The following is a 10893-nucleotide window of genomic DNA, read 5'->3' as shown; positions in this document are numbered from 1 at the left end:
TCATGGATATCTTAGACTCTGGAACCATTGGTGGCTTGGCTTATTCTTGTCAACACAATGAGTCACACTGTATCTTTCCACAGGTTTCTGTTAGAACCACGCATAGTTCTGAACGGTGAGATCTGAAAGATGAGAATGGTTATGCATATGATGAACTTGATCCATCAAGGAACACAGTTCCACCAAGTCACCTTGGTTAGAGTCCACTGAGTCTTTATATGAGCAGACACTCCTGACATAAATTTGCTTCTTCCATTCTAGATTTGATTGTGTAAATGTCGGAACATTAGTCCTTGTTCTGACTTGCAGGACAGGAATGACTTTGCCTATTCTCTCAGGGACTTTCAGCTTCCCAGAATCCTTGTCAAGAACATCTTTGTTTGATGAACTGGAAGCAACTGGAAAACTCATTCCACAACTTGATTTATGTGATCCATTTGTCCAGGATGACCCTATATGAAGAGTCTCTGAACGGGTGAAGATCTGTGCAGGTTTCTTATGATCAGGCATACTTTTACCAGGGACAGTTTATTGATGGTATTATTTGTTTTTTAAAGATTTTATTTTATTTAAATTCAGAGAGAGGGGAGGGTGAAAGAGAGGAGGAGAAACATCAGTGTGAGAGAGAAACATTGATTGGTTGCCTCATATGCGTCCTAACCAGGGACTGAACCCACAACCCAGGCATGCGCCCTGACTGGGAATTGAATCAGTGACCTTTCACTTTGTGGAACACTCAACCGAGCCACACTGGTTAGAGCAAAAGTTATTATATGAAGGAGAGGAGAACAGGGGCCCATCCCAGGCAGAGTTATTTGGAATGATCCTTTCTGAATTGGTGTGATGTTTGCTCTTATTTGGGCTAAGTCTATGTTTTCTCATCTCTTCCCTAAGGGAGGAGGGTTTTTTAATATCTCTGGTGTATCAGTCTTGTCCTTATGAAGCATCACAAACTGTTGGATTAAATGGTGCAATAATTACCCTGGCTGGTGTGGCTCAGTGGGTTGAGCGCCAGCTTGCAAATTGATAGACTGCTGGTTTGATTCCCAGTGAGGGTACATGCCTGGGTTGCAGGCCAGGTCTCCAGTTAGGGGTACGCGAGAGGCAGCCAATTGATGTTTCTCTTGCACATTGATGTTTCTCTCCCTTTCCCTCTCACTAAAAATAAATAAATAAATAAAATCTTTTTGAAAATGGTGCAATAACTGTTAACTTCACAAGATTCTTTTCTAGTGTCAAGGATCTGTTTAATGGTTTCATAGGAGTTGGTCCCTGACCAACTGATGTACTTAGTAGAGGAAATTTGAAGAGGCCAGAAGTCTCAGCTACTGATCCATAGCTATCCAACTAATTTTCATCATCCTCATTTGATAGATTTTCATCCTTCAAGAACTCTTGCATCTGTTCCTCCATGAAACTGAAATGGCCATCATCAACTCCTTTACATAGGTTGAGCAAGAAGTCATCCAATACATACTCATCCAAAGAATCCCTAGAGGGCACTAGTGAGCACATGATGTTGTGTGTTGCCGCTGGTGTCATCTCTGCCTTTGCCAGGAGAGCAAGCGGAAAAAGGTTTCAGCTCCTGCTAGCTGTTCCTTTCAGGAGACTGATCAAAATGATTGACTCCCAACTTCCGGATTATTTTGAAGCAGATCCCAGGCATCCTGTCATTTCATTTCCAGAAGCAGGGCTGAAGCCTGGGAGATAGACTTTGGCTGTTGTCATTTTTTAATTTGACAAACTAAGGGAAAAGAGGCCTGCACCTCTGACTAAATAGGTACTGCATGTTGTAAAAGTTCTTGCAGCACACTGGCTGAAAATCGCTGGCTTAGAGGAATGAAAAGTGAATGGCTTCCTCTTAAAAAACAGCAATCTCAATTGAGCTTTGAGGAAGTGTGAGCTTGAGTCACTTTACAGCTGAACTCTGTCAAGGGCGGGACTGACCAGGTGGGCATGGGTTATTGATTGGGGACATATGAATCTTTTAGATATTAAATCTACAGAGAAACAACAAAGAACACATCATAGATGTGTTTTTTGTAGAAACAGAGGAAACTTACTTGTGTTCTCATCTAGACAGAAGCCCATTCCACTTGAAAATCTACAACAGGTCTGATGCCTTTGAACAAAATTGGATGCTTTTCTCAAGGTAAGACCTGGGTTGGGTCCCCAGAGTTCTGCACTACTGGACATGAATTTTAGCTTAAAATATTTAACAGCATATTAAAAAAAATTTTTTTATCCTCAGCCAAGGTTTTTTTTGTTTGTTTGAGAGAGAGAGAAACATTGGTTGCCTCCTGTATGTGCCCAGACTGGGAACCAAATCCCACAACCTAGGCATGTACCCTGACTGGGAATCAAGCCTGCAAACTTTTGGTTACAGGATGACGCTCTAACCAACTGAGCCACACCAGCCAGGGCTAAATGGCAGATTTTAATGTTAGTCTTCTTGACCATGAGAAAACCTCAGTGCAGTTCCTAAGAACTTCGAATTTTGTGTAGCACTGGCTCCTGGTGCATTTTGGGGGTGAGTCAGTATTAAAAATGGAGCCTTAAGTATTCAGATAATTTGCCACTTGGAAAGGGTATTTAATCTTCTCCATTTAGACAATAACCCACGCTGGGAGCTAGTAGTGTGTCTTTTTCATCATCTATCACAGAGCCTGGCTTACAACAGGCACTCAGGAAATGTTTGCAAGATGAATGAATGAGAAATTGCCAAGTGCAGGATTTCTGTTTTTGGAGTGTTGATGCTAAGATGCTCAATCTAACAATTGGCTTTGAGGTTCAGCTGTTTCAGTCCACACCTCATTCACAGTAAGATATTCAACTCAATTTTGCAAACATTTGTTGAGTGCCTGCAGCCCTATGTCTGACCAGAAGGGATGAAGCCAAAATACAAATACTAGAACCCTGTCTGTCATGAGCACAGGAAGACCTGCTGGGTTTCTATTGATTGTGGCAAACCAGCGTGCATCCAGTTCTAAGAAACAGTTGCCTACTTAGTGAATACTCTCCTGTTTCAATGCTCAGCTCTTGTGTACACTTTAGGATGAAGACATTCTTTCCAATTAAAATTGATCAGCCCTGGCTGGTGTGGCTCAGTGAATTGAGCGTTGGGCCTGCAAACCAAAAGATCACTGGTTGGATTCAGGTCAGGGCACATGCCAGGGTTGCAGGCCAGGTCCCCAGTTGGGGGTGTGAAGGAGGCAACCAATAGACGTTTCTCTCACATATTGATTTTCTCTCCCTCTCTTTCTCCCTCTCTCCCCTTTCTCTAAAAATAAATAAATCCTTAAAAAATCTGATCAGTATGTCCTGTGTTAGATTGATCCCCTTGATGATACCTATTCACGGTCTCCTCTCTTTCCATCTCTTTTGGCTTATTCTTTTAGTTTCATCCACTCTGATGCTGGGCTCAGCCATTGGGATTTTGGTAAACATGATGGAAACAGAAGCTTAGAGAGAGGGCTTGTTTGCTTGCCCTCTTGCTCTTTGCCAGTGCCAAGAGAACATGACCAGCCTGATGGGACATGAGAAACATGTGTGGTAGGAAGTATGTGAAAAAGAGCCAGTGATCCTACCAGAGGCCATCCTAGACCCACCTATAGCCAGCCTACCCCAAGTAAGTATCAGGAGAGTCACCGAACTAATCCAGAGGTGATTGCACACCCATGAATGAGCCCAGCCAAGACTGTAAGAAACATAGGCTGACTGAGAGACTTGGAAGCAATAAAAAAATGCTTATTACTTTAAGCCACAATGTTTTGGATGGTTTGTTACACAACTGATTGAGGCTTCCACTGTACTTTCAACAAAATTTTATCATAGCCCGTTTCCCCAACTGTAAAAGAGACAAACCCTATCTTGAGAGCTATTGTATGTCTTGCTGCAGGTGCTCAATAAATTGAGACAGTTGTATTCTCTATACTCATTTCTTTATAACCTACTTCTTAGTCCCTTCTTGTAAGCTTGAGGACAGGGATAGAAGTTAAGACTTCTCTTTCCACCGTTATCCTGCACTGAGACCGGCAAAGAATGGGTATTCACTAAGGGCTTGATGGACCAATGAATAAATGGAAAACAGAAATGAAAATAAATGGTGTCATCAAGGTGTCACATAGTGAGCCTGGCTGCTGGAGCAACTGACAGAGACTTTAGGCTGCCCTGGTCACTCCAGTGGCTGTTTGTGGATTTAAGTCTTTCCCTTCTGTTATTCTGTCTCATAACGAGGAACTAGTCAGATCCCAGGACTTTCCTCATCTGTCCAGGCTGACTGACTGGATGAATTACAGGGTTAGGGGCATACCTGACTTGTTTGGGAGTTTTGTTTTTCCAAATTACAAGTTTCTTTTATTCTTTTTCCTTTTTTAATTTTAAATAGCTAATATGACTGCCCTGGCTGGCGTGGTTCAGTGGATTGAGTGCCGGCCTGTGACTCAAAGGTTCACAAGTTCAATTCCCAGTCAGGGCACATGCCTGGGTTGCGGGCCAAGTCTCTGGTAGGGGGTGTGTGAGAGGCAACCACACATTGATGTTTCTCTCATTATCTTTCTCCGTCCCTTTCTCTCTCTAAAAATAAAATCTTTTTTAAAAAATTTATTTATTTTTAGACAGAGGGGAAGGGAGGGAGAAAGAGGGGGAGAGAAACATCAATATGTGGTTGTCTCTTGAGCATGCCCCCACCGGGGACCTGGCCCAGAACCCAGGCATGTGCCCCGACCAGGAATCGAACTGGTGACTCTTTGGTTCACAGGCCGGCGCTCAACCCACTGAACCACACCAGCCAGGGCTCTAAAAATAAAATCTTTAAAAAAATAAAAATAAAAAGTTAACATGATTGCTGAATAAAGTCAAACAACATACAGAAAGAAATACACCAAATAGAAACTATAAGCTTGAATCTCCACCTCTCTCCAAGAAAAATCATGGTTAATAGTCTGGGAATATAATCTCCTAGAATACATACGTAACAAAATTATGTATATTTTGGCTGGTGAATCTCTCCACGCCATGCCAATGAATAAATGGAAAACAGAAATAAATGGAAATGGAAATCTCTCCTTTCTTGGAGAGTGAATAAAAACTTTTATTCTGTACACTTTTTTCTCTTTGTGAATTCTTTCACAGCTGGAGTCACTGACTATCCTAATTTGGTAGCCCATAGGGGGACATTCTCTAATTCTCCCTCTCCTCCAACCTCCTGAGACTTGTGACTAGGGGAGCAGTAGGCAGTGGAAGCTTGACCCAGGCTAACTTCCTAACCCTGTCTCTGTGAGGTTCAGAGAGAGGATTCTGATCCTTCTCCACCTCTCCATACTCTTTGAACAACCTCCTCCTCATCCACCTTCATGGCCAGCAATCGCATAGGAAATCCTGTCTTTACAAGAAGGAAATTCTATCTTTTATTTTGAAAGCCCATCATGAAGTTGTTAAAAAGCAAACTTGTAGCTGAAGGAGACAAGAAGAGGTGGGAAGAAATGGAGACCTTATTATTTACCCTCCCTTGTGCCCTGTCTTTTGCTGGACACAAAATGAAACTATTAACCCTTAAGATTTCTGAGGAGGTACCATGGTGACTCTTTAGAAAGTGGAAATTAGCAACCTGAACCTAACCTTTTTTGTAGCTGGGTTTATGAAAATATATCCACTGTCAATGGTTCACAATGAAGGTCCTGCCAAACTCCTTGATGACCATGAGACAGGACTACCACCACCTGCTCCAGCACATACAAGGAATGAATATGTCTCTCGGATACATGCAAACTATGTTGTAATTTTTTTGACTGCGACTTCCACAGGGTTAACAGAAATTCACTCAAATAAGCACTCAAAAGAAATCATGGAGTTATAATTGCTTCAGGGCTGAAGAAGTCATGTGGTTGAATCTAACTCCTATTGCAGGAATCCTTTATTTCATCCTCTTCTTTTGAAGGCTGCTCAAAAAGGCTGCTTCTTAACCTCTTAGCCAGAAAAGGGTGGGGGAAGAGAAGTCTCTTCAAAAGAACTGGACTAGAAGAGAAGACACAAGTGCACCTGGAGTATTAGAACCTCTTTCTATAGGAATGGTTGCACCAGGTGGTGTTCAGGTATTCACAACCAGCAGCTACCAAAGCAATCTTCTCTTCTCTGATCTTCTTGTGAAATTGGGGGAGACAGATCTGGACCATCCTCCCATAAGTGCAAGAGAGTACCAGGCTTTAGGAAAGTTGCTTCCCCATAAGATAACATTCTTCAAAGACAAGACCAATGATGGATGCTGAATTTCTTCTGAAGTTCCTTTGTACTGTTACTAAGGGATTTTTACTCTACAGTTGCAATGTAGCCCTTACTCTAAAACTATATTCTTTTTGAATTCCTGAACCCTTCTATAATGTCCATTGAAATTACTTCTATTCTTTTGCCTCCTTGGCTCTTCTTCAATTTTCTTGAGTTCTTCAAAGGCATCACCTTCTGCTATATAATTAGGAATCTCAAATCAGCATTCTATCCAGTATCAAAAGCTTCAGGTCTACCCTTAGACACATTTCAGTAACAGTGCTAAGACCTAACAATCCCTGATTTTTATTTTCGATCTTATGTTATCCAATCAATTAACAGTTAAACTTGATGTTTTTATTTCTTTGTACTGCTTCAGTTTGTTTCATTGCTTTTAACTTTACAATAAAGGTAGACTTTTCTCTACATATTTATATTGAAAAATAAAATTACATTTTAAAATAAAAAATAAACGCATACTGTCTATTCCTTTGTAACCTATTTTTTCTTTTCAAAATTTTTATACTCTTATCCTTTTTAACAGCTGCAGAGTATTCCATAAAATTTGTGTGTGCTCTATTTTAACTTTAACTTTATCTAACTAATCCCAAGTTGATGGATATGTTTTCAGCTTTTGGAAATTACTAACAATTGCAATTTGATTTGTTACTAGCTTATTCCTGCCTTCTCTCAGATAAGTAGCAACAGGATGGCACAGGAAGTTTTGAGTGATAATCAGATGAAGATATCTGAAAGGAGATTCAATGGCCTGGCCTAGAAAGGGTTTCTGTTTATGGGCTACAGATGAAAGAAAAATCAAACGTCATGAAAATTTTGTCTGCCAAATGATCTGTGTTCTGGGAAGTTACATTTTCAAGTGCCAAAAGGAGGCCCAAGATTGAACCTAGATCCTGCCCACCTCTCTGCTCACATCTTTTACGCTCAACTCCAAATCTGCAGTCCAGCTAAACGTAGTTACTCGAAGTTCCCTCACCTTCCTCAAGGCCTCTCTGCACAGCCAGCTTTTTCTGTTTGTAATACAGCTTTTTCCTCCTTTGCCTTGCTATTTCTTACTTCACAACTCAGCTTGGGTTTCATCTTTTCTGAGGAGCCTACTCAAATGCCCAAATCTTGGATGTAGAACTTCTCTTCTGGGCTCCCCAAACAACCTGTGCTTACTGTCACGGTAGCACTCATAACACTTGGATGATCTGCTTACTATCTGTACGTCCATAAACTTCACCAGGACAGGAACCATGTTTTTCTCGTAATTGTATCTGTATAATGATGGTAAGTAGTAGGTGCTTAAAAAATAACATTAAAAATTGCTACAGTAATACTATAAAGGAAAAGGACACGAAGTTACTGTAACTGAGTGATCTGGCCTGGTCTGAGAAGTCAGGGAAGACATTATTATCTTTTTTTTCACATTTTAATTTTTTAAAAGATTTTTTAAATTTGTTTTTAGAGAGAAGAGAAGGAAGGAAGAGTGGGAGAGAAACATGAATGCGTGAGAGAAACATTGATGAGTTGCTTCTCACACACCCCCAGCTAGGGACCTGGCCCATAACCTAGGCATGTGCCCTGACTGGGAATTGAACTGGCCACCTTTTGATTCACAGGCAGGTGCTCAATCCACTGAGCCACACCAGCCATGGCTAAATTTTAATTTTTATTATTATTTTTTTTATTTTAAGGGAAGACATTTTTAGAGAAGAGAGTGAGGATAACTACAAATTAAGTAAGTACAAATTGACTGTAGTGAGAGGTGGAGGGGAGGGGAGATAAACACTCCAGGCAGAAATAATAGGCTCTATGGTAAGAGGTTACTTGGAAAATTTGAAGACCTTAGAAAGGCCATATAACTGGAGAGGAAGGCGGGGCAGACTGAGATGTTGCTTGATGCTAAGAGCAATAGGAAACCACAAGGTAACTTTTTAAGTAGGAGTGGAATGGGGAAGGTGAACAATAACAAATTTCCATTCTTGAAGGATTACTCTGGTTGCAGTATGCAAATGGCTAGGAGGGAAGGCAGGAAGGATATGATAGTAGTTAGGACTATAGAAGTAAAGCTATAAGGACTTTATGATGGATGGGAAACATTTGGGTTTTTGGCTTCTGTAATGGTGGATAGAGGTGAGAATACTGAACAAAAAAATAATAATCCAGGTTTGGAGTACATAGAGATTATGAGTTCAGTTGCAGAAATGTTGAGTTTGGGTTGTTTTTGACATATCCTAAAGGACATACTAAAATGGCAATTGACTATATAGACCTGGAGCTTTGAGGAGAGCTGGGTTGGAGATATACACTGTGTACATCTGCATACAGGTGGTAAATGAAGTTGCAGATGTGGATGAGAATATTCAAGAAAAGAATATAGAGTGAGGTGGGAAGTGGGCCTTGGACCAAGCCTGGGGGATCTTTAAGATAGGACGTGAACCAATCAGGGCCAGAGCTAGATGTCAGCTAGGAATCAGCTAATCGTGGCATCTTCACGCGCTGTACGGTGCAGCCACTTTCCTTTTTGCTCATTTCCATTGCCTTCAGTCTATCTAGTTCCATTTCCTATTTAAACTTTCAAGGAAGGATCTGAAACTCATTCAGGCTGAAGTGTAAATAATCCAAGGTGGGTCACACAGGTCTTTCCTCTGGGGCAGTTCCTACTCCTTGGAACAAGTTCTTAAGCTAGAGAGGCTGTAGGCTCAAGTTAGAGACTTTGTGGGTTGTTGGCACACTGGGGTCTAGTCCTAGCTGTCACTGACTTGGTGTATGGCCTTGGGCAAGTCAATGTGTCTCTCTGGATTTGTTTCCCAGTCTGTGGAATGGGGATAAATATCCTTCATTCACAAAGCTTGAAAGAGACACTGGATATGAAAGCACTGGTTAAGTTACTAAATGTAATAGGTGTGTCAAGAATGCTGTCAAGGGAACAAAAGCTCTGACTTCTATGAGAAGCATACTATGGAAGAGGTGCTGGGAGAAGTCGCAATTTGGGAAAAGGACATCTAACAAGTCTGTGGAAAGATACTGCTGAGACTCTGAGAAGGAGGCTCTACCCGGAGGTCTTCCTGCTTGGAAGGAAAAGGGCAGTACAAGCCCCATAAAGTTTTTTACATCTGCGGCTTTAGTAGGTAGGGCCCGTGGTTTACTTTGATGTTACTCTCATGTCTTGAAGACCCTGGGTGCCAGTTCACCAGGAAAACCAACCCTATGTCAGCGTGTTTCACATCTCCCAGGGTGTCAGGGAATAAAGGCATTTGTACTAGGGTGCTCCATGTTTGTGACGAGGAGGTTCTTAAGCACCCCAGAATCTGTATAGGTATGTACCTCAGCGCCCTTCTCTCGCCCGCCCCGCCTGTCTACTCCATATGGGTGTCGTGTCTTGCTCACAGTAAAAGACGGTAAAGATTTTGGCGGGGCGGGGCGGTGGGTGGGTGGTTGTCTCCGGTCCCCGAGAAAGGAAGTGCCCCTCCTCCCTCCACAGAAGTCTGGTTCCCTAGAACGGGTTTCCCATTTTCCCGCCCGACTCACCCGCAGTTGCTGCCCCTCCAGCCTCCGCGTCTCACTCACTACCTCAAAGTTACCCAGCACAACTCCATGGTAACTACCTCCGCCACTAAAATCCCTGCCAAGCACCGTAAACACTGCCGCAATGCCTATCGGGAGCTGTAGTTTGTCAGGGGCGGGGCTCCAAGGCCGAGGATGTGCTGGGATTTGTAGTCTTTGCTCTCAAGTGGGGCCGGAGGCCGGAAGTAGTGACACCCCTTTTTCTACCCCTTTTTCTTTCCCAATGGCCCTCACACTTCCGTTTCCCGGGTCCTCAAGCGTGCCCTTGCGTGCACACCAGCACACGGGAGCCTATCAGAACGCGGTGTGAGGGGGCGGGGCCACAGTTTAAACTAACTGTGTGGTCACAACGCTGGCGCGAGCCCTTGTCGAACGCAATCCGGGGGAAGCGGGAGGCGAGCGGGAGCGCGCGGCCAGGTAACCGGCGAGGGCCCGGGGCTGGCGTTCAGCCTAGGGACCTACAGGAATGTCCAGTCCTGGAGCTGGTGCCGGAGAGGCGGCTACGAGCGGAAGGCCTCCTTTGTAAGGAAGTGTGGCTGGGGAGAATCTATCCCGGCTAAGGTCTGTGAACAGAGGGATTTGCCGGAGGGGGAGGTGCGGGGCGTGCCTATGGGGCAGAGTCTGTTTGGGGGCGTGTCTGTGGAATTAAATCTGACGGCGAACGTGGGGGGTAAAGGCGGGGGTGGGGGGGTGGGAAGTACGGCTTTCCGAAAGGCTTGTTGCGAGGGGGTCCTATAATGGGAAGTATTTGCGTGTTATTGTTAATAATAGTGGTAGTAGTAACAGTAGTAGTGGTAAACATTTTCTGAGCACCAATTCCGTGCCAGCCACATCCTTTTTTATGGATCGTCTTTTTAGTATTCCTATAACCTTATTTTTAATTTTTTTATTTATTGATTTTAGAGGGAGGGAAATACTGGTTGTTTCATTTATTTATGCATTCATTAGTTAATTTTTTAAAAAGTAGGTACTGTTTTTATTTTATTTTTTAAAGGTGTTTATTTATTTATTATAAGAGAGGAGAATGGAGGGAGAAAGAGGGAGAGAAACGTTGATGTGTGA

General features: G+C 42.8%; 1 protein-coding gene and 1 pseudogene across 6 annotated transcripts in view; one reads left to right on the top strand and one right to left on the bottom strand.

The window, feature by feature from the left end:
• On the bottom strand, positions 1-1542 carry LOC129072676 (S100P-binding protein-like; annotated as a pseudogene).
• Positions 1543-10175: 8633 nt separating this feature from the next.
• The window catches only part of NUMA1 (nuclear mitotic apparatus protein 1), an 83009-nt gene continuing 82291 nt past the window's right edge, over positions 10176-10893 (top strand). For all 6 annotated transcript variants that reach the window (XM_054576210.1, XM_054576212.1, XM_054576211.1 and 3 more), the window contains exon 1: positions 10176-10392. The gene's annotated coding sequence lies outside the window, so the exon portion shown is untranslated. The remainder of the gene's footprint in view (positions 10393-10893) is intronic.

Source organism: Pteronotus mesoamericanus, unplaced genomic scaffold (assembly GCF_021234165.1).
Source record: "Pteronotus mesoamericanus isolate MK-2021 breed Mesoamerican mustached bat unplaced genomic scaffold, CSHL_Meso_final contig_33, whole genome shotgun sequence".
NCBI lineage: Eukaryota > Metazoa > Chordata > Mammalia > Chiroptera > Mormoopidae > Pteronotus > Pteronotus mesoamericanus.
Note: the sequence above shows the minus strand (reverse complement) of the source record. Positions and strands in the feature narration are given on the sequence as shown.